Source organism: Narcine bancroftii, chromosome 1 (genome assembly GCF_036971445.1).
Source record: "Narcine bancroftii isolate sNarBan1 chromosome 1, sNarBan1.hap1, whole genome shotgun sequence".
Lineage (NCBI taxonomy): Eukaryota > Metazoa > Chordata > Chondrichthyes > Torpediniformes > Narcinidae > Narcine > Narcine bancroftii.
In genome coordinates, this window is record NC_091469.1 from 256,536,417 (window position 1) to 256,561,057 (window position 24,641).

Genomic DNA, 24,641 nt, shown 5'->3' on the forward strand with positions numbered 1-24,641 from the left:
AATTCCACTTCTTTCAAATGACAGTATTGCATTCAGTGCTCAAGATGTCTCCTCTACTCCGGAGAAACCGAACATGTAACTGCTTTGCAGAACATCTCTGTTCGGTTCACTAGAATGCTCTTGAGTTTCATCCATTTCCAAACCCTTTATTGTTGGCCTTTTACACTGTTCCTCCAAAGCCTAATGCAAGCTCAAAGAATAATATGTCATCTGTGGGCATGTTGCAGCCCTTAAGGCACAACCATTTCAGATAATTAACCCTTTCTTTCTGTTTGTGTTCGAATGTAATGTAATGTAAGGTTAGCCTGTAACATTAGCGCAGTTTTGCTCCTTCCACAAGCACTACCTGATTTGCTGAGTATTTTTACCAACTAGTTCCAGCAACTACAATCTTTTGCACTTCTCTACTGCCCCTATGTAACCCCCTCCATGTATTGTGAACTCCTCTGGACTATGATAAATGAAGACTCATTACTCTCTCTTAGATGATACCAACAATTTTTCTCTCACTTAAACAACTTAGTATTTGCCCTAGTACAGACATTACCCTTCTGTTCAACTTAAAAGATATTTGTTGGGCACTTCGATGTCACCCTGAAGCAGTAACTCTGTTCTCTCTGCACAGATGCTACCAGACCTGTGAGTATCTCTTGTATTTTCTTGTATCAAAATAAGTTATTTTCAGGCTTAATACTGATTTATATTCATGATGCAGTTAGTTTAACTCTTTTGTCAAACAGTGAGGACAATTAAAAAAAATTTCCATTCCATAACCATAAAGGAAATTCAGTTTCTTAGGCAGTTTCATCAAGGATACACCACTAATGTTGATATCATCAGTGCATGAAAGGCCTAGACATGCAACCTCCCATTTGTGTTTGACAAAGGCCATCAAGGCTTTGCATAGCAGCATTCAGTAGCGTTTGCAATGGGTACTGCAAGGTAAGAAGTGGCAGGTCAGTGTGTCTAACTGATAATGATTTCAAGGGCATGACTCAGTCATGCAATCCAAAATCAGTTCTCAGTCTAGGTAACACCATTACAACAAAAGGCATTTGTTATAAAGTGGCCATTGTTATCTAAGTGAGACCTTATCCAAGCCTGGTTGCTACTGGTCAGTTTTCATTTTTCATTCATAGCATTGCTGTATTGTGAATGAATTTCACAAGAGACTGAATACCTTGGTTAATAGATCTGACAACAGCTCAGAAAAAGCATTTCCCCTGACTGGCTACTCGATATGGTGTCTGACTATGCTGCAGTTGGTTTTCTGAGGAATCTCTACATCCACAATGTTACTGTTATAATCCTTTAAACCATCTGCATGAATCCATCCTCATTGCTTACATTAAAGCAGTGGTCCTCAACCTTTTTCTTTCCACTCACATACCACTTTAAGCAATCTCTATGCCATTGGTGCTCTGTGATTAGAAAGGGATTGCTTAAGGTGGTATGTGAGTGGGAAGGGAAGGTTGAGAATCACTGCTTGAGACCCAATTGTTACTGAAATATTTTGCTTGAGAAAATTTGTCATTTTCTTTGGAGTTATGAAACCGTGCACATAACGAATCAATTTGGAATGATTAAAAGAGTGGTTTTCAAACTTTTTCTTTCCACCCACATACCACTTTAAGCAATCCCTTATTAATCACAGAACACTGTGATTAAAGTGGTATGTGAGTGGAAAATAAAAGGGGGAACCACTGTTCTAGATAGATCACCGCCCTTTCTGAGACAGGATAAACAACAATTACATTGCTAGAACAACTTTGGTCTCCAGCCCATCATGAACACAATGAGGTTAGTAAAATACATTGCACAATGTCTATATGCACCGAAATTCTAACGTGCTGCAACTGAACAGGAATTTTGAAAAAACATCTACAATAGTATACCATAAATTAACTTAGAAATAAATAATAAGAATATTCTATTAGACATATCATATTTGCTCCTCAATTGTCCGAATGACATGAGTTGCCTTTGCTTGTGTCAATCCTCGATGCACCTGATCCCTTTCTGGCACCAGGTGTCCAGGATTTTATTCCCCAGAGTCATGAGTATTAAGTTGTTCTGGGTCAAGGACATTTTGGGAGATATCTCCACTTTCAATCCAATACATTGATTTATTCTTTGCCATGTCTGAAGTATATGCTTTAATGTGGGGTTATCCATTTTCTTTGAAATTAATTGTGTCCCATTTGTATATAAACTCTCCTGCTATCTTTTCACTTACCGCATTTAGTCAATTTTATGCCCAGAAGCAGGGGGCCTTCAAAGAGTGAGGCAATAAACCTTACCTAATTTTGACTGTCCAAATACCAAATTTCAATCATGAAGGTTGCCTTGGAGGTCACCAGGAAGTGCATAGCGGTTCCGTGGAAGTCTAACTCCCAATTAAATACCACACCATGAATTGTGGAAATGCAGAGTTTCATTCCCCTGGAGAAAATCACGTACAATCTAAGGAAGAAACATGAAGAGGGGCAAAATTATTGAGGACTCACTTCCACCCTGCACACAGCATCTTTCTGCTGCTCCTGTCAGGAAAGAGATACAGGAGGATCAGAGCCAGCACCACCAGGCTAAGGAACAGCTTCTTTCCATCGGCAGTGAGAATGCTGAATGACCAAAGGAACTACACACATTTTCTTTTTCAATATTTATATTGGTTTTATCAAATAAATGTTCCATAGGTACATAACAATAAAATAAAGTATTAACAAATCTTTTATAGCAATACAAATACTACTGAGACCTGTTACATTAAAAAGAAAACACTAACTATCTAATTCAATCCCCTCCCTTCAGATACTACTGACTAACATAAACAGTCCACAACTAATAATTAAAAAAAAGGAAGGTAAACATTGGGTTCAAAAACCAAAAACTAGTTAATCTTACAAATTTTGAAAATAATTAAGAAGGGAACCCCATAAAGAAACAAATTTAAGTTTCATTTCAGTAGTGGAATTTTTTCCAAAGTCAGACATGCCATTATATCCGACAACGCTCGAGTGTGAGTGGGAGGGACAGCATCTTTCCATCTCATCAACATACCCTTCTTGTGATAAGGGAGGCGAGGGCAACTACGTGGGATTGTGAAGCAGTCAGAATTAAACCAGATGGCCTACTTATTCCAAAGAGAGCAATAAAAGGTTTTGGAGTCAAATTAATATTAAGAACTAAAGACAAGGTATGAAATACCCCTTCCCAAAAATTGGAAATAGAAGAATACAACCAGAACATAGGGTGCAGTGTACACTCTATCCATCACAGACTCTCATTTGTACAAAACAATATTTATTTATTTACATGCATTTATGAATACTTGTCCTGCATTTACGAATATTCTGTATGTGTGTTATGTCCGGCTGTATGCCTGCATTTTGCACCGAGAATGCTGTTTCGTCAGGTTGTAGTTGTAGATGACAATAAACTTGACCTGACTTGAGATGGCAGCTCAGGCAGCGGTATGCTGCAATTGCAGGTTGTAGGGAATCTGAGGCAGCAGATTCAGATTTCAGATTTATTGTCAGAGTACATACTTGGCATCGCGTCCTTTCCTGCAGGCAAGGCAGAATTAAATTTAAATAACCACATATTAGTAGTGCAAAAAAAAACCTGTACACAATGCACAAAGTAAACAAATAAAGAAATGTAAACAAAATGACTATACAATACAGAGAGAAAAAAAATCAGTAAAGTCTAAAAATAAGAGTCCTTAAATGAGTCCCTGATTGAGTTTGTTGTTGAGGAGTCTGATGGTGGAGGGGGAGCAGACTACACCTGCAAGAAGTACATCCAGCTGCAGTTCCTTACAGACCATGTTACGATCACAATCAGGTTGTCAAGAACATTGGGCATAAAATTTTTTGTTTTGTGGCAGCAGTATTGTGCATTGCAGGTACAAAATTGTTATAAATTACAATTCCGTAAATAAAAGATTTTTAAAAAATTAGTGCAAAAAAAAAGAAAAAGAGAGATAGCGTCTGTTGTTCAGGTCCATTCAGAAATCTGATGGCGGAGGGAAGAAGCTGTTTTTGTAACATTGAGTGTGTATCTTCAGGCTCCTGTACCTCCTTCTGATGGTAACAATGAGAAAATGACATGGTGGTGAGGGTCCTTGATGATAGAAGTTGCTTTCTTGAGACATCAGCTCTTAAAGATGTTCTTAATGGAGTGAAGACTAATGCCCATGATGATGCTGGCCGAGTTTACAACCCTCTGTAGCCTTTTCCTGTCCTGTACATTGTCACCTCCATACCAGACTGATGCAACCAGTTAGAATGCTCTCTATGGTACACCTGCAGAAATTTGCAAGACTTTGGTGACGTACCGAATCTTCCCAAACTCCTAAGGAAATATAGCCACTGGTGTGCCTTCTTTATGATTGCATCAACATGGAGGCCCCTTCCTGAAATCCACAATCAATTGGTAGTGTTACTAACATTGAGTTCAAGTTCATTGTTGTGACACCACTCAACTAGCTGATCTCCCTCCTGTATGCTTCCTCATTGTCACCTGTGGTTCTGCTGACAACCATGGTGTCGTCGGCAAATTAGTATTGTGCCTAACGATACAGTCTTGGCTGCGGAGAGAGTAGAGCAGTAGGCTAAGAATTAATCCTTGAGGTGTGCCTGTGTTGATTTTTCAGTGAAGAAGAGACCATATTACCGATCTGCATTGACTGTGGCCTCCTGATGATGAAGTCAAGGATCCTGTAGCAGAAGAAGGTGCAGAATCCCAGGTTTTGAAGATTGCTAACTAATACTGAAGGGATGATGATATTGAAAGCAGAGCTGTAATTGATGAAAAGCAGCTTAATGTGGATATTGCTGTTGACTAGGTGATCCAGGGCTGAATGGAGATTCAGTGAGATGGCATCTGCTATGGAATGATTGTGGCAGTAGGCAAATTGCACTTGATCCAGGTCTTTCCATAGGTACAAGTTAATACTGGCCATAACTAATCTCTCAAAGCATTTCATTACAGTAGGCATGAGTGCTACTGGGTGATAGTCATTGAGGCAGCTCACCCTACTCTTCTTGGACATCAGGATAATTGATGCCCTTTTGAAGCAGGTTGAAATCTCTGACTGCAGCAGTGAGAATGCCTGTGAACACTCCGGCTAGTTGGTTGGCAGAGATGCCAGCAGTGCCTGACACCTTGTGCGGGATCACCTTCTTAAAGGATGTTCTGACATTGGCCTCTGCAATAGATATGATAGGGTCACTAGCTTCTGCAGGGATTCTCACTGGTGCAATTCAATTTTCCTTTTCAAAGTGAGCATAAAAGGTGTTCAGCTCATTGGGGAGTGAACTATCACAGCCATTTATAATGTGAGGCTTTATCTTGTAGGATGTAATGGCCTGCAAGCCCTGCCATTGGTGGTGAGTATCTGATTCTAACTTTACTCGAAATGTCTTCTTTGCTGTTGATAACTTTCTGTAGGCAGTACCTGAACTTCCTAGAGATCTGGATCATTTGGGAGGCAGAGGGGGTGATGGTCAGAAGCTATAAAGAGACAGTCATCTAAAGGGCAAGAGGCAAGTAACTGGATAACTGTTGGAAGAGAGAAGGGGAATAGGCAATCAGCACGGATCACTGTTTTGGATACTGTTGGGGGGGGGACATAATCTACCAGGGATAAGTTGTGGTGGTCAGATCTTTAGCACAGAGTCCTGCCTTTCAGCTAAGAAGGGAAGGGGGGGAGTGGGGGGGGTTGGGTGGGTGGGGGGAGGGGGGAGAGCTACAGTGATTGGGGATTTGATTGTTTGAGGAACTGTTAGGAGGTTTTGTGAACAAAATTGAGACTTCCAGATGGTGCATTACCCCCCAGTTGCCAGTTGCCAGGGTCAGTGACTCTCAGATCGAGTCCACAGCATTCTCAAGTAGGAAGGTGAGGCGTCAGCCCGCCTGGCTCTGTCTGTGAGGCCATTCCCCCAACCCTCCCAAAAATAGCTGATCTCCATATCTGCCCAAACATCTCTCCTGGCCCCCGATCTCAACCTTTTCTCTCTGCAATCCCCTAGAATTTCTTTCCTGTGCTGTCTCTTCTGATCTAAGTAAGTAAAGCATTTTTTCCCTTGTAAGGAATGCAGCTGCTGGGATTTTGCTTGCGTAATTTGGAGACAATGCATTTGCCATTAGGATCTGCAAAATAGACATACTCAATCAGTCCACCCAATATTATCACTGCATAAACAGAGATTTGGGCAGACTGCCTAACAACACAGGATTTTCCCGGTTTTATTTTCCTCTATTCCCAGTTTCTGGTAACACTATAAAACAGACAATTCTAAAGCAAACCTGTAGCCCCTTTCACACTTGCCAGTGATCCCAGGATTCAAACGCCAATCAGCCTTTAAAGTGCAAGTGTGAAAACAAAATCCACTGAACGCCATCTCATGCCAGGGATTTCCTGCCTCGACTGGTAGTTCAATCCCCGGCATCTGCAGATGTTGGCGTTGAGATCAGGCAAGTGTGAAACAGGCAATTGCATTGCAGGTATTTCCTATTAAAGGTAGAAGAGACCAAACGCCGGGAATAAACCTTGCAAGTTTGAAAGCGTTCAGTGTTCCAGTTAGGAGTGGTCCATTGTGAAAGGACAAACCCCCATTCCTATCCCGGGACACCAAACGGATGATTTACTGGGATGCAAGTGTGAAAGGGGCTTGTGATTAAAGGGGTGTGTCTATGAAGAAATTGTTTCTTGTGTGTTCATCTTCTCACTGTAGAGAGGTTAGATATAAAGTAATTTGGAGTCTCATTTCATTGGTTTAGGAAATTTAACCTCCATTTTAAAGCCATCATGAAACTTGTCTTTACGTCTATGAACTACCAGGTATATGAAACTTAGAAGGAAGCACCAAGGGTGACCACTATTCTGATATTGGTGTAGATGTCGCACACAGCACTGAGAATGGAGCTGATATGATATGAATTGCCACTTTTTGCAACCCTCTGCATTCCTGTGCACTCACATTTCCCAATCAGGCTGTGATGCAACTACTCAGTATATCTTCCACAGTACACCCCTGGAGGTTTAATAGTGTATTTAACATGTTCCTTTTAAAATATTTTTATTGAGTTTAACATATAAACTTGCATACAACATTTTAAGAGTAATTGGGAATGAGGTTTGAACATTTTCAGATGAAGATTGGTACTCTACTCTCAGCTTGAATAATGGGGCGTTGCTTATTACAATTTAAGGTGGTACATATGCCCAAAATTAAATTCTCACTGTGTGAGAAGAGTAACATTTTTGAGGCTTCACGATCCTTATGTTTTGCGAGTGCCCAAATTTAGAGAGGTTTTGGAAAGACATTTTCCAAACCTTATCAACGACTTTTAAGATCAATATAGATCCTTGTCCATTAATTGCTTTGTTTGGTTTTTCATGTGACCCAGATGCCTGAAACTCGGGAGAAAGGTTTAGCCTTTACTACACTGATAGCCAGACGAGCAATTTTATTGAAATGGAAAGATGACTCTTTACCTACCCAAGCAGAATGGTTACATGAGGAAATGTCCTATTTTAGCTTGGAGAAAATTAGATACAACATTAAAGCTAGAAAGTTTCAGTTTGTAAAGCTATGAGGCCCGTTCACAGATCCCTATCATGATTGGAAGAATTTTGAATGTTTTGGAGATTCTCTGTCTGATGTCTGGAGGTCGCTGTCCAATCCACAATTTCCCTTTTCTTTTACAAAGGTTACCTTGATTAGAAGGAGGAGGTAGATTCCATTTAGTTTTATTTTATTTCTTTTTATTAATTTTTATTTGGATAATTTGGCAAATATGGGTTTCAACATTCAATCATTTGTTTCTCATGTGGATTAAGGAACTGTCTAACGTTTATTTTTGTACTTGTACGGATATGAGATTACCTGTTATGTGCGTATTCAACATGTTGAATCTCCTGAAACTTCTTTCCAAGTAGAGCCATTGATATTCATTCTTCATGGTTGCCTCAGACTGCTGGGTTCAGGAGAGATCTTCCAATATGCGGATGCCCTGGAATTTAAAGGGTGGCAGTGATGTTCGCAGTGATCCAGATGCACAAAACACTGCACTTTAAGAATCAGCGAGCTCAGTGTTATTCTCACCACTCTCCCATCACTGCTGACAGGTTTGTGGTCCCTCAGCTTCCCTTTCCTAAAGTCCACAATAAGCTCCTTATGTGAACAATATTGATTTTATGGCACAACCCAACCAGAATCTCGATCTCTATCCAATATTCTGACTCACAATTGACTGTTATTCGACCAATAAAGGTGACATTGTCAGCAAATTTATAGATTGTGTTGAAGCCAAACTTGACCACACAATTATGGGTGGAGAAAAAATAGTACAGGAACTAAGGTCACAGCTTTGAGGCACCCCTGTATTGGTAGTTGATGTCAAGCACAATACTGAGAGTGGTGCAGGTATTGGATACAACACTGGCAGTGGTGCAGGTATGAGACACAGCAGATGGAGCAGCAAGAGTGGAACAGATGTCAAGTACACCACTGATTGTTGTTATTGGTATTTTTGCAGATGTGCTATGTACAGCTACTTATTTTAAACAGGGGACATAATGTGCTGGGGTCTCCTCCACATTGGCGAGACTGGTCGCAGACTGGGAGATTGCTTTGTTGAGAACCTTGGCTCTGTCTGCTGGAATAGCGTGGTTCTCCCAGTATCGACCCATTTCAATTTCCTGCTGCATTTTCTTGCTGACATGTCTGTCCAATGTCTCATGCACTGCCAGATGGAGACCACCCCATAAATTGGAGAAACAACACCTCATCTTCTGACTGGGCACTCCACAACCGGATGTCATTAATATCGACTTCTCTGGCTTTCGTTAAACCCCCTCACCCACTTCCCCCTGTTGCCTTTCCCTATCTCTCTCTCTCCATTCCATCTCCTTTTGCACAAACATGATCAATTCTATCTAGTCCCTTATCATATCCAATTAACACCTTTTGTTGGAATTCTGAGACTTTCTGGCTCATTCTGCATATTCCTTGAAGAAGGGCTTAGGCCCGAAACGTCGGCAATATATCTTTGTCTCCTATGGATGCTGAAAAGACCATCTGAGTCCCTCCAGCATTTCGATGTGTTTTTACGACAATCTGCAGACTTTCGTGTTTCACATACTGCACTGACGCTGTTTTCAGATTGCAATGAATGTGCTTGACCTCTGGGATCTTGCTTGTAATTTTTAAAATAAATATTCGATAATATTATCTGTTAATTTCAGTAACTTTTGGGAATAAAATCAATGATATGCATGCAGTGTTATTTCTTATCCTATGAGTGGGAGCTGAGGTGTTTGTTCATTTACATTGTATTCTCACCAAATAAATCTTGATGATGTGACCTTGGTGAACAGGATAGATCATTCTCCATTCTTTTTTTCACATTTTCATTGGATCTCATGGTACCACAAATGTCAATATTATTTGGTTTCCAGGATGTGCATGAACATTGTTCAATGAAAACATTCATTGCAATTTTATCTTAATCACACAGGAAGATTCTGACCATTGTTCAGCAATATTTTGTGATCTTGAGGACAACATTGACCTTGCTGGTTCTTTAAGTGCAGCATTTTGTGTACATGGGTCACTATAAACATCACTGTCATCTTGGACCTATGCAGTGTTGTCTTTCATTTTACCCCATGAGCTCAGAAATTTGTTGATTAAGACAAATAATGGTTTATATGTTTGGAATGGACACGGTAAATAAATTTTATTGGGATTCTTGAATCATAACACTCAAATTTATACAAGTTCTAAATGTGGACTGTATAATTGTGTTTAGGATGCCAGACAGCTTCTTAAAATGGTAATTTTATCATAACCCTCTGTTCAGGTAATTTGGCCACTTAGCAACAAACCTGAGGTGGAGGGAGGAAAATGGAGAGAAGGGCAGAGGGGCTGTGAAGCAAAGAGATGGCTTTGGAGTTCTTGAAGTGACATCATCATTGCTTTGTGAACTGAATTCACATAAGTGCACAGTGCATTTTATTGAGGACGAATGTTTCCTGATTCCAACCACAAGGCAACAGTCAAATAATTTGTTCTTTTAATACCTTTTCAAACTGCTCTCAATTTGATTGTCTGCCATCAAGTTTGTAATCTATGCCAACTGCTCAAAGTGACAAGGAAGTAAAATTTTCCTTGGCTTCAAGAACTGAGTAATGGATTGCAAAGCTGGCCCCATCACGGCAGATTCCAATCACAGCAGCCAAGCTTGGTTTTGATCTAATCTTGTCGAGATGGCAGGTTTTGTGCCGGAGCTTTTGTGACACATGTGTGGCTTACTACAACCTGCAGAGACAATGGTACCCAAAAGACTAAATCTGTCGTATTGCTTCAATGACCAGTGGTGGGTTTGTTATGAACCCCTTTCTTCAAGTATGGCCTTCCTAGTTACTAATTTAGCACTGGTTCTTTAAGTGCAGCATTTTTAGGATACAGGGAGATAGGTAGGAAACTGAAAGAAAGGACCTTAAGAGTAGTAATCTCAGGGTTTCAGCCTGTGTCATGTGCCAAAAGGTTAAGAATAGGATGATATGGCAGATGACTGTGTGCCTCTATAATTGGTGCAGGTGGCAGGGTTTCAGGTTTCTGGATGACTCAGATCTTTTATGGGGAAGGTATGATCTGTCCAAGAAAAATGGGTTACATCTGAACTGCTGGAGAGGTTTGCAAGAGCTGTTGGGGATTGTTCAAAGTAGTTTGGCGGGGGGGAGGGGGAGGGGGATGGGAAACAGAATGATAGGGCAGAGAATAGAGCAGATGGTGGAAAGGTGGATGCAATGTGTACTGAAATTGTACGAAAGGACAGGCAGTGGAGGGAGCAGGTTGGAGGGATTGAAGTGTGTTTAGTTCAATGCAAGAACTATTAAGAATAAAGGGCATGAAGTTAGAGTGTGGATCTGTACATGGAATTACCATGGCTGACTCGAGGACAGGACTGGATGAAGCAGGTGCCAGGGTTGAGATGTTTTAAAAGAGAAAGGAAGAGAGGTTAAAGGGTGGGGGGGGGGGGGGGGATGTTGGGAAAGTAATATTATTAATTAGGAATGCTATCACAGCTATAGAAAGGGAGGATATTGTGAAGGGATGGTCTACTGAGTCAGTGTGGATGGTAGTCAGAAGCAGGAAGGGAGTGATAACTGTATTGGGAGTAGTCTATAGGCCCCCAAATAACCCTCAGGACACTGAGGAACAGATAATCAGAATCAGAATATATGTCATGAACAAGTTACAAAATTTGTTGCTCGTTGTAGGCAGATTTTGGAATGTTGCAGAAATAACAGGATTGTGTTCTGGGAGACTTCAAATTCCATAATACAATATTGACTGGCCCCTCCTTACTGCAAGAGGGAGAGATGTGGCAGAATTTATCAGGTGTGTCCAAGAAGGATTCCTGACACCGTATGTGGACATGCTGACTAGAGGAGAGGCCGTACGGGATCAAGTACTGGGTAATGAACCTGGTTAGGTTGATGGGGAAGCATTTTGGTGATACTGACCACAAATTCCTGTCCTTTAGCATAGCTATGGACAAGGGTAGGTGTAGACAGAATAAAGGTAGTCTTCGATTTCCGACTTACGCAAGTTACATCCACCTACACAAATGACTGAGTTAAAAAAAAAATCTTTATTAAAACTACTGCAAAAGTACATATTTTGTATTAAAAGTACTGGATACGGTGGTGCCCCACTCCCGGTGCCAGCCCAGTGTCCACACTCCCAGTGGCAGCTCTAAAGTCCCTGCTCCTTGTGGAAGCCCAAGGTTCCCACTCCTATTTGCAGCATGAGATCCCCACTCATGGTGGCAGCCCGACACCCGAGTCCAATGAGTTTATTATATACAAGTAGTTCATATGGAGATTGAGGAGTACCTTTATTGAAGGTACTACACTGTCCATATGTTTACATTCTTCTTTAACGATTAAGGAAGAGGAAGTGCTGGATCTTCCTAATAAGATTGTTAATTCCCCGGATCCAGATGAGGTATACCCCAGGTTACTACAGGAAGTGAGAGAAGAGATTGCTAGGGCATTGACAATAATCTTTGTGTCCTACCTGGAGGTTCTTTAGGATTGGAAAATAGTACATGTGGTCCCCTTGTTTTAAAAAAAAGGTCAGAGTGAGAATTATGGGAATTATAGACCCATCAGTGGTGGGAGAGGATTTTTAAGGACAAGATTTACAATCATTTATAGAAATATAGTCTTCTCAGGGATAGACAGCATTGCTTTATAAGGGGAAGGTTGTGCTTCATGAACTGAATTAAGTTTTTCGAAGAAGATAAAAAAAGAAATTGATGAAGATAGAGTGGTAGATGTAGGGAATAAGGATTTTAGTAAGGCATTTGACAAGGTCCCCTATGGTACACTCATTCAGAAACTCAAGAGCCATGGGATCCATGAAATCTTGATTCTTTGAATTCAGAAATGGCTTGTATGAAGAGATCAGAGGGTAGTAGTAGTAGATGGAATGTATTCTGCCTGGAGGTCAGTGACGAGTAGATTTTTGCAGGGATCTGTTCTGGGACTCCTGCTTTTTGTGATTTTTATAAATGACTGAGATGAAGAGGGTTGGGTCACTAAGTTTGCAGATGACACTAAGGCTCTGTAAATAAAGTAGAAGGTTTTCATAAGTTACAAAAGGACACAGACAGAATGCAGAGATGAGCAGAAAAGTGGCAGATGGAGTTCAATCCAGATAAGTGCAGTGATACATTTTGGAAGGTCAAACATGAATGCAGAATACATGGTTAATGGCAGGATTATTAAAAGTGTGGAAGAACAGAGGGGTCAAAATCTATAGATCTCTGAAAGTTGTCATGCAGTTTGATGGGTAGCTAAGAAGGCTTGTGGAATGATGCATTTCATTAGTCAGGGATTAAATTCAAGAGTCATGTGGCAATGTTGCAGCTTGATAAAGCTCGGGTGAGACCACTCTTGGAATATTGTGTTGAGTGCTGCTAGCCTCATTACAGGAAGGATGTGGAAATTTTGGAGAGGGTGAAAGGAGATTTACCCGGATGTCGTCTGGATTGGAGAATGTGTTTTATGAGATAACATTAACAGAGTTAGGGATTTGCTCTTTGGAGTGAAGAAGAATGAGAGGTGACTTAATAGAGGTCTACAAGATTATGAGAGGCATAGATAGCGTGGATAGCCAGCGTCTTTTGCCTGGACGTAAATTAGCAAATATCAGAAGACATCTGTATAAGGTGAGGGGAGAAAAGTTTAGGGCAGACATCAGGAGTAAATTATTTACACAGAGAATAGTGGATGCCAGTAATGCATTGCTTAGGGGAGGCACATGGTTTCAAGAAAAATAGAGGGTTATGGGTTTGAGGTAGGGAAGGTTTATGTTGTTGAGTACGTTTATGTAGGCTGACAACATCATGGGGCAAAGGGTCTGTACTGCGCTGTAATGTTCCATGAACATATTTGGCACTGGAAAAGGAACAGTGAAGCAGACCTATTAGAGTAAGAGAAACTGGGATCGCCATGGGGCACCAATGGCAGTTTTCATCATTAGCCAATTGACTAGGAATTGTGGATTTCTTAGATAAAAAATGCTACCCACTCCTCCATTCTTGAAGTCATGCTGGGATCCCATTGTGTGGCTAGAGGTATAGGCAATGTGAAGTCCATATTTGGTAAGGAGTTTGGAGGTGGGAAGGGGGTAAGAGGGGCACAGTCAGCATCCAAATTAAGATCAGCAAATATGGTGCAGGCTGTTGAGGCCAGAAAATGTTCCAATAGATTGGGGGCAGGGCAGGAGAGGAGAAGGAGTCCATTAGATAGCTTGGGTGTGAACAAAAAGGTGGAAGAGTAGCTAATTGTTGAGGGGGCAGAAACTGTTTGGAGGCAGGGGGATGCACAGAACCACCAGAATGACATGATCCAAATTTGCTTCTCAAGGGAAGCTTGGATTGGGCAATAAATGCACATCATTCCAGCAATCCAGTGATGCTCAGATCTGCCCAAGAATGAATAAATAAAAGCAAAATCCTCACAGTGAGCAGGCTCAGGTGGAGGAAACTGCATCTGCTTCTCAAGTGAAGCTTCCTCACCCTCAGCAGATTGTTTTCCTTCCTTCTGTCAGATACTTTTACTTTCATTCTCTGCCACACAAGACTGCCAATGCATCCAGCATACTCCCCTACCATTCTCATTTATCCTCACCTCTTTTTCTCTCTTGCCCTCTTTGTTCAGCAAACTCATATTAAACCAATCTCACACCATCCCTTTCTCTCTGAACTGCATGGTCAGATGCCTGATTTGGGTTCCTTCCAAATTCCAATGAGTGCAGAAAAATTATTTGGCTCCTAGAAGTCACCCTTCGCAGTAAATCGCAAAATAGCCAAAGGACAGTTGTGGTGCATGTGAAAGAGAGAAAGTTACAATGCGACAGGAAAATGGAAGGGATGGAACTGATCTCCCTTTCTTTTCTTCACCCTCTCTTTGTTTGGGAAGTATACCCCACCTCCCTCACTCTGTCCTCCTTTCTCAGAGAGGCATGGTAAGATACCTGATCTGCTCCGTCTGTTTGTCTCTATCAGTCTGATGGATGCTGATTTTGGCTCACTCTCCATTGCTTCGCCTTGCAAACAACTGGTTTGCCAAAAGATAATTCCAGTCCAAGTGAAACTTAAGCCATGCAACAGCTTTTGCAGCAGATGTTGACCTAATTTCTTTGCCAATTCTTCTTTCCCCAATACTTTCTCTCGCAAAGGCGCTTATTCCTTCCAAATCGGCTTCAAGGCCACTCATAATCCTTGGTTCCTCAGCCAATGGCCATTCTTCCTGTGTGATACTTGATACTCTAATTTTCCTAGACTGTCAAAATTGGTGTGTGTTCCCTATGGTGTATGTGTTCTGGCACCCACTGAAGAGTGCTGGGCTCATTAAATTTCACATGTCTAAAGCTTCTTTGAGGCAATCCAGAAAAGGAGTTGCACCATTGGCTGCCAGATACAAATCTGTCAGTGTCAGAAACCTGTCTCCGTCCTTTATCCTGGGAGCTGAGTCTTTAAGTCGGGGTGGGGGGGGGGGGGGGGAACCAAAATAAACAGTATTTATAAACAGAAATGGGTAAAATAGCAGGAAAGAGATGATCAGTGCAAAAAGTGAGGAAGATCTTTTCTTCCCTGCTTTCTAACTCATCCAAATACATAATAAGAACAGGTGGACAAAAATTGGCTAAAGAGATAGGTTTTAAGGAAAGGTAAACAGACTGATGGAGAGGTTTAGCTAATTCCAGAGCATTGCCAGCTGAAGATTGTGAATCAAAGGTGGAGTATTTCAAAAAGGCTGGAGTTGTAAGAATACATACATGTTGAAAGGTTATAAGATTGGAGGAGATGACAGAGTTAAGCAGGGGCGACACCTTGGAACATCTAAAAAATATCAATTGCTCAGAAGTTTTATTGCAAACCTGCACAAGTTGAATATATTTGTTTCCCATATAACTACCAAAGCATACTGTGGATAAAAAAAACTTTGAAGCTTTTCATTGTTTTTGCATCACGTGTGCAATGGCAGACCGGCCTAGTTCTACTTCCTGCATCTTTCATTGGGGCGCTGACAAATTAAGCATGTGTGTACTCTTACCTTCATGGAGAGAATCCTCCAATACATCATTGCTGTTGGGCACCAGATTGAGAGATCAATGGACTGCAGGTTTAATAGACCCCATCCGACCTTGATAGCCCAGACTTTGTGGAATGAGGTCCAAGGAAGGCCAAAGCCTGTAATTATATTTAAAATCATGGCCTTTCCATTCATTTTTTTGGAGAGATGGCTATCACTGGTAACTGGAGCATTTGTTGCGCCGTCCTCGTTGCCCTTGGGGAAGTAGCTGTGAGTTGCCTTCTCAAACCTGCTTTTTAACATCATGTATTTTACTTAGCCACTGATCATCCCATGCTGAAGGATATGAAAGTCTAGCTGCTTGCAGACATTTGCTGAGAAGATATCAAGACTTGGATGAATTGAAATTGTGCAACTATCGGCAAACATTCCCATTTCTGTGAAATGAAAATCATTGATCAACCCAACTGGTCCGAGTGAAGTCCAAACCGAACAGCTTACTGGTAAGTGTATACACTATCAATGACACATTTTAGAATTTTATTGATGATTGCAAGTACATTGTTTCTTTAAAAAATATTTTACCATAAGTATACATATCAAAATTTTACTTTTTCAAGATATATAAATATATATAACTTTTTCTTAGAAAACAAAACACAACAACCCCCTTCCTCCCACACCCTTCACAGTATAAATCTGAATACCGTCAGGGCTTGCAGTTGGGTATTTAAAAAAAGAAAGACTTCATTGGGGAGGCCAGATATTTTTATAATAGTAGCACCTTCTTTTAATTATGTTTGGCCCCTATATAGTCCAAATATAGTTGCCATATTTTTATAAATGCATCATATTTGTTCTTTAGATTATATGTGATTTTTTTCCATAGTTATACAACTATTCAACTCTGTCTTCCATTGTGCTATCTGTAGAGGGGAGTCAGATTTCCAAACAATCGCAGTACATTTCTTAGCCACAGTTAATGCTTTTTTAACAAATGAAATTTGGAATTTAGTCACCGTAGTTTATTCCTTATTTCAATAAAATTGCCCAAAAGATAAAGCAGGTCATCCGTGAAGGCCACCCCATTATCCTTGTTAGTAATACGCTGGGTGGGTCACGTCTCCAGAATGGAGGACCATCGCCTTCCCAAGATCGTGTTATATGGCGAGCTCTCCACTGGCCACCGTGACAGAGGTGCACCAAAGAAAAGGTACAAGGACTGCCTAAAGAAATCTCTTGGTGCCTGCCACATTGACCACCGCCAGTGGGCTGATATCGCCTCAAACCGTGCATCTTGGCGCCTCACAGTTTGGCGGGCAGCAACCTCCTTTGAAGAAGACCGCAGAGCCTACCTCACTGACAAAAGGCAAAGGAGGAAAAACCCAACACCCAACCCCAACCAACCAATATTCCCCTGCAACCGCGTCTGCCTGTCCCGCATCGGACTTGTCAGCCACAAACGAGCCTGCAGCTGACGTGGACATTTACCCCCTCCATAAATCTTCGCCCGCGAAGCCAAGCCAAAGAGAAGAATATCCTGCCAGAAGGGTCTCACCTTCACACACAACCACCTAGCATAAACAAACATTCCTATTTCTATTCCACATCTAAAATACATCTCCGATATTTTCAATTCTAATTTATGTAGTTCCTGTGGTGTGAGGTATAGTTGGTGTAGAAAATCATATTGTACTAAACCAATCAGACCAGCTTCTTTCCAGTATTGCAACTCCTAAATCTGACTCCCATCTCTCTCTCGATCTCTGTCAACCTGGTTTTGCACTTTCATTTTGGGGAGCAAAGTACTTCTTAGTTATAAATTTAGATGTATTCCCCAGCCAAATAGTTCATTCCATCTCACTAATTTCAAGTGGAGCCAAGTTTGGTTCACACCTTTCTCTTAAGAATGATCTTAACTGGAGAAAATAAAAGAATGTCCTATTAGCCACTCCATACTTATTTGTTAATTGTTCAAAAGACATAAAAGACCCTTCCATATAGTAATCAATCTCATTCCTTTGTCATACCAAGAATTCAATATTTTGTTACCCAGATTCATAGGCAACAGTACTTTTTTACATAATGGTGTCCTCAGTGATATACCTGCTTTTTTCTCAATACATTCATTTATTTCTTGTCATATTCTAATCATGTTTATTAATATAGGATTGTCCTTTTTTGTTATTGAGGGGTCAAAATAGATAAGGATTTACATAATTTGTATAAGCTTAATGAAAGAATGAGGCGGCGGCCCCGGTCCGGGCACAAGGAAAGCAGCGGCGGCCCCGGCCCTGGTCCGGGCAGAGGGTAGGCAGCGGCGGCCCCGATCCGGGCAAAAGCGAAGGGGAGGCGGCGGCCCCGGCCTCGGTCGAGTGAGGCAGGCGGAGGCCCCGGTCCAGGCAGAAGCGAGGGGGAGGTGGTGGCCCTGGCCTCGGCAGAGCGAAGCAGGCGGAGGCCCCGGTCCGGGCAGAAAGAAGGAGGCGGCTGCCCCGGCCCCTGACCGGGCAGTATGGTCCGACCTAGGAGGGGAGGCAGGCCCCTCCAGCCCAGGTAAGAAACCTGCATTAGGAGAAGGCCACTCCAATATAAAACCTACGACCCAAGGACCTCGTTGCAACGTCCCAGCTTGCTTGGCCACGGCACATGAACCATGGGTGTAAAGGGTGGGGCCAGTACTGCGCACACTGCACTCCACCTAAAAGCTCCTTTGCGCAGACCTGAGGACATGTCCACGTCCTCCCCCTCCACGTCCTCCCCCTCAAAAGATGCTCCCAAACTCAAGCTAGCATGCTGGAACATCAGAACCATGCTAGACAAGGGTGACAGCCACCGACCTGAGCGTCGGTCTGCCCTCATAGCACATGAACTCCTCAGACTTGACATCGACATAGCCGCTCTCAGTGTAGTCCGCCTTGCAGATGTAGGCAGCCTCCAAGAACGCGGCGCAGGCTACACACTCTACTGGTCTGGCAAGCCTATGGATGAACGACGCCTATCTGGTGTAGGCTTCATGGTCAAGAACTCCATTGCCTCCAAACTTGAAAACCTCCTGACAGGCCACTCGGACCGGATCATCTCCATGCGACTCCCCCTTCAAAACCAGCATCGCATCACCCTCATCAGTGTCTATGCTCCAACCCTCCAGGCGGAACAAGCAGAAAAGGACAAGTTCTACACTGATCTACGCAACCTCATTCAACGCACCCCTACAGCCGACAAGGTTGTCATCCTTGGCGACTTCAACGCTCGCGTCGGCAAAGACTCAGAAACCTGGCCAGGAATCCTGGGCAACCATGGTGTTGGCAAGTGCAATGACAACGGGCGCCTCCTGTTGGAGCTCTGTGCAGAACAGCGGCTTGTCATTACAAACACCCTTTTTCAGCAGAGGGACAGCCTGAAGACTACCTGGATGCATCCCCGATCCAAACACTGGCATCTCCTGGACTACGTCCTGGTGCGAGAAAGAGACAAACGAGATGTGCTCCACACCAGGGTCATGCCCAGCGCGGAATGCCACACTGACCACCGGCTGGTTCGCTGCAAGCTCAACCTTCACTTCAAGCCAAAGTCCAGGAACAGTAAGGCCCCCAGAAAGAGGTTCAATGTTGGAAACCGGCAGTCAGACGAAGTGAGAAGAAACTTCCAGGCAAACCTCAAAGCAAAGCTCGAGGATGCAATCCGCCTCACGGACTCATCCCCTGAAACCCTCTGGGATCAGCTGAAGACTACCATACTGCAATCCACTGAAGAGGTACTGGGCTTCTCCTCCAGGAAAGACAAGGACTGGTTCGACGAAAACAACCAGGAAATCTAGGAGCTGCTGGCAAAGAAGCGAGCTGCCCACCAGGCTCACCTTGCAAAGCCGTCCTGGCCAGAGAAGAAACAAGCCTTCCGTTGTGCATGCAGCCATCTTCAGCGCAAACTCCGGGAGATCCAAAATGAGTGGTGGACTAGCCTCACCAAATGAACCCAGTTCAGCGCGGACATTGGCAACTTCAGGGGTTTTTACGAGGCTCTAAAGGCTGTGTACGGCCCCTCACCCCAGGTCCAAAGCCCGCTGCGCAGCTCAGATGGCAAAGTCCTCCTCAGCGACAAGATCTCCATCCTCAACCGATGGTCAGAACACTTCCAATCTCTCTTCAGTGCCAACCGTTCAGTCCAAGAATCCGCCCTGCTCCAGCTCCCTCAACAGCCCCTAAGGCTAGAGCTGGATGAGGTCCTCACCCGGGAAGAGACATATAAGGCAATTGAACAACTGAAAAGTGGCAAAGCAGCAGGTATGGATAGAATCCCCCCAGAGGTCTGGAAGGCTGGCGGCAAAACTCTGCAGGCCAAACTGCATGAGTTTTTCAAGCTCTGCTGGGACCAAGGAAAGTTGCCTCAGGACCTTCATGATGTCATCATCATCACCCTGTACAAAAACAAAGGCGAGAAATCAGACTGCTCAAACTACAGGGGAATCATGCTGCTCTCCATTGCAGGCAAAATCTTCGCTAGGATTCTCCTAAATAGAATAATACCTAGTGTCGCCGAGAATGTTCCCCCAGAATCACAGTGCGGCTTTCGCGCAAACAGAGGAACTACTGCCATGGTCTTTGCCCTCAGGCAGCTCCAAGAAAAGTGCAGAGAACAAAACAAAGGACTCTACATCACCTTTGTTGGCCTCACCAAAGCCTTCGACACCGTGAGCATGAAAGGGCGCCTCGGATGCCCCCCAAAGTTCCTCAACATGGTTATCCAACTGCACGAAAACCAATGAGGTCGGGTCAGATACAGCAATGAGGTCTCTGAACCCTTCTCCATTAACAATGGCATGAAGCAAGGCTGCGTTCTCGCACCAACCCTCTTTTCAATCTTCTTCAGCATGATGCTGAAACAAGCCATGAAGGACCTCAAAAATGAAGATGCTGTTTACATCCGGTACCGCACGGATGGCAGTCTCTTCAATCTGAGGCACCTGCAAGCTCACACCAAGGCACAGGAGCAACTTGTCCGTGAACTAATCTTTGCAGACGATGCCGCTTTAGTTGCCCATTCAGAGCCAGCTCTTCAGCGCTTGACGTCCTGTTTTGCGGAAACTGCCAAAATGTTTGGCCTGGAAGTCAGCCTGAAGAAAACTGAGGTCTTTCATCAGCCAGCTCCCCACCATGACTACCAGCCCCCCCACATCTCCATCGGGCACACAAAACTCAAAACGGTCAACCAGTTTATCTATCTCGGCTGCACCATTTCATCGGATGCAAGGATCGACAACGAAATAGACAACAGACTCGCCAAGGCAAATAGCGCCTTTGGAAGACTACACAAAAGAGTCTGAAAAAACAACCAACTGAGAAACCTCACAAAGATTAGCATATACAGAGCTGTTGTCATACACACACTCCTGTTCGGCTCTGAATCATGGGTCCTCTACCGGCATCACCTACGGCTCCTAGAACGCTTCCACAAGCGTTGTCTCTGCTCCATCCTCAACATTCATTGGAGTGACTTCATCCCTAACATTGAAGTACTCGAGATGGCAGAGACCGACAGCATCGAATCCACGCTGCTGAAGCTCCAACTGCGCTGGGTAGGTCACGTCTCCAGAATGGAGGACCATCGCCTTCCCAAGATCGTGTTATATGGTGAGCTCTCCAATGGCCACCGTGGCAGAGGTGCACCAAAGAAGAGGTACAAGGACTGCTTAAAGAAATCTCTTGGTGCCTGCCACATTGACCACCGTCAGTGGGCTGATATCGTGCATCTTGGCGCCTCACAGTTCGGCGGGCAGCAACCTCCTTTGAAGAAGACCGCAGAGCCCACCTCACTGACAAAAGACAAAGGAGGAAAAACCCAACACCCAACCCCAACCAACCAATTTTCCCTTGCAACCGCTGCAACCGTGTCTGCCTGTCCTGCATCGGACTTGTCAGCCACAAACGAGCCTGCAGCTGACGTGGACATTACCCCTCCATAAATCTTCGTCCGCGAAGCCAAGCCAAAGTAAAAGATAAGCTTAATTATACCCTTTTGCTCTGGAAGATTGAGGGCCTGGCCAGTTGGAGGACTCTTCCCATTTACAGAGTCAACTGTGTCAAGATGAAGGTGATGCCAAGGCTCCAATATTTTTTTCAGTTGTTACTCATTACATTTGCCTCGGGATTTTTTAAAAGGTGCTAAATGAGTGTGTCAGGAAGTCTATGTGGAATGGGAAAGTGGCTAGAATCTCCATGAAAAAGCTAACATGCGATTATAAATTGGGGGTTTTAAAATTACCTGAGTTTAAAAAATATTATTTGGAATCCCAAATGAGATTTATCACCTTGCTCTTTTAGGGAAGGGGGGCCCCAGCGTAGACACAGATTGGGCTACATTTGTTAGGTGAAGAGAGATAGCCGAAGAATTTATTTATAAATGGATGTAAAACTACTCTCAACGAAAATGGATGATGCCATCCTAAAACCTGTACTTCAGACGTGGAAAAGGATAAAATAGTGTATTGAATGGAAGGTGGGGATATCCCCCAAATCACCCCTGACTCAGACTCAGAATAATTTAATACCTTTGACTCTGGGTAATAAGATCCTGGTCCTGGACACCTGGTGCCAGACAAACAGACAAACAAGACATACATGCAAAAATATATATTAGATATTATATTATTATAATTTTCTTAATATAACGTGGAGTATATCTAAATGGCTCAAAACTAGCTTCTGTGATGCTGGAGATCTCAGGAAGAAACTGAGGTGGATCATGACTTTAACAATTTCATTCTGCACCTCACTAGTGTACAGGATGGCGATGTTCTTGGAACTCTTTCATTGATTAATTGCCTATCATTATCCATGATTAGAAGTGGGAGGATCAGTGCTTTGATCTGATCCTTCAAATCACCAACTTGTACTTCTGATTAAATTGAGTTTGTTGATATCACCAGAAATGAAAATGTTTCCCTGCTGTTGTCATTTTCAGGCCATGTGATTCCTGTGACCCTCCTCAATTGCTATGATTCCAGAGCACAAATGTGGACGTGAAGCCTCTTAAATAACTAATGTACATTATCCACCTTCCTGGTCCTGTGTTCAGAGTTACAAAAAACTGCTGATGCCGGTGCCTTGCTGGTCAGAGTCTTTTCCACAGTGTGAAAATATCAAACACTGGAGTGCATAAGTTTAAGGAAGATATTTTGTAGATTTATGATCTGTGGAGTGAAGGGTGTCTGGAGCTCGCTGCCAAAGGAGGCAGTGGAAGCAGAAATAATGACAGCGTTTTTGAGGATTTTGGACAGAAACAAAAGTAGGGAATAGTGGGCAATTGTCCACATGAAGGCAGTTGGGATTCGTTTTTTTTTCCCTTTACATGATACCCAGGGAGAACTCTTTCAACATCCTTCTCCTCATTGGGCTGAACTTGTCCTCACATTGAACAACCTCATTTAACTCCAACACACTTTCTACAGACAGAAGGGTTCATCTGGGACCTGTGGCTTTGTAGAAATATTTGGAATAGCCTCTGTTTTAGTCTGAATCAGTTGTCCTTCTGCACTCCTTCTTTCAATGCATTGTTCAGTAAATCTACACCTCTTGTCTTAAGCTGCAAAATTTAATCACCTTCATTATCCATATCCACTCAGCTCAGTTTGAACTTGACAGAGATTCAATCCCGACAGAGACCTTTTCAAGCGTATTAGCATTTGACTGAGTGTACACAACCTGAGGAAACAGCATTCTCCACACCATGGTGCACCCACATACACAAAATACACAGTATATAATAATCACATATTTACACAAAGCTATAATTTAAAACAAATATATATTAATATTTTGGGGTGATTTACTTGGTTACAGGTTACTCCACCCATTTACAGAGCATTTGCTGTGCCTAATGTAGATAAGTTGTCTTTTATACTTACCATCTATGTAATCTGTGATTTGCTATCCACAGATCTGTACAATCTAAAATTTTCTCACAAATATATCCATATACCTATATACACTGAATCAATCATTATGTGTACATCTGTATAAATTGCACTCGGATCCTCTCACAGAAAGGACCAACATATAATTTGCCTTCTTACTTGCTTTCTGCACTGTCTGTTTGCTTTCAATGACGTGCACAAGAACACACAGATCTCTTTGTACGTCATTATTTAAATAACATACTGTATTTTATCCACCTCATATATATTTCACAATGTTTTCCATCTGCCAAGTTCCGGCTTACTAATCTTGTCTATATTCCTTTGATGCTCTCTTAGATCCATTTCTTCACTTACAATTCCACCTAATGCTGTATCATCCCAGAGGAATAGCCAGACAGAAAACAAAGAACAGAAATAGGTAATGGAGCACGTTCTGGAGGCAGAGAATAATGCACAGATGCTTGATTGTAGCACAACCACCTGGGATAAATTTCCATGCAATTATCTCCAAATTAAAGATTGAGGAGGAAGAAAAAATATAATAACAATGTTGGAAATCTGAAGTAAGACAGGGGTCTATGATATTGTTGCTATTACTGAGACAAGGCTGAAAGACTGGGAACTCAGTATCTCAGGGTATAACATTTTCAGGTCACATAAAGGGAGATGTAAAGGAGGAGATAGCATTGCATGGTGAGCCAGGGAGTGCATTACTTCGATATTGAGGCAGAATATCTTAGAACCAACTTCAATTGAGACCACATGGTAGGGGTGAGGAATAAAAAGGGTATTGTCACTCTGCTGGAGGTGTATTACAGACCTCCCAATAGTCGAGAAGATACAGAAATGGATATATAGGCAAAGTTCAAAGAGATAGAAAAATAGTTCACCATGGTTTAGATGGGCCGAAGGGTCTGCTTCAGTGTTATAGTGTTCTACGATTCTTTGGACTAGGTATGATTTAAAAAAATAGGCTTATGATATCTCAATTTCCTAAATATTAAATGGGATTACACTCAGGGAGCACAGATGTTTAAAATGTGTCCAGGAGAGCTTTTTGACAGACTATGAAGATCAACGAAGGAGGGAGCCTACTGGTGGGTG

General features: G+C 42.6%; 1 long non-coding RNA gene across 1 annotated transcript in view; it reads left to right on the plus strand.

Annotated features, from left to right (window-relative positions):
* Nucleotides 1-24,028, plus strand: part of LOC138751304 (uncharacterized) — a 64,185-nt gene extending 40,157 nt beyond the window's left edge. Inside the window, exons 3-4 of the long non-coding RNA XR_011349808.1 lie at nt 15,945-16,128; nt 23,874-24,028. This is a non-coding gene — a long non-coding RNA (uncharacterized lncRNA). The remainder of the gene's footprint in view (nt 1-15,944; nt 16,129-23,873) is intronic.
* Nucleotides 24,029-24,641: the final 613 nt, after the last annotated feature.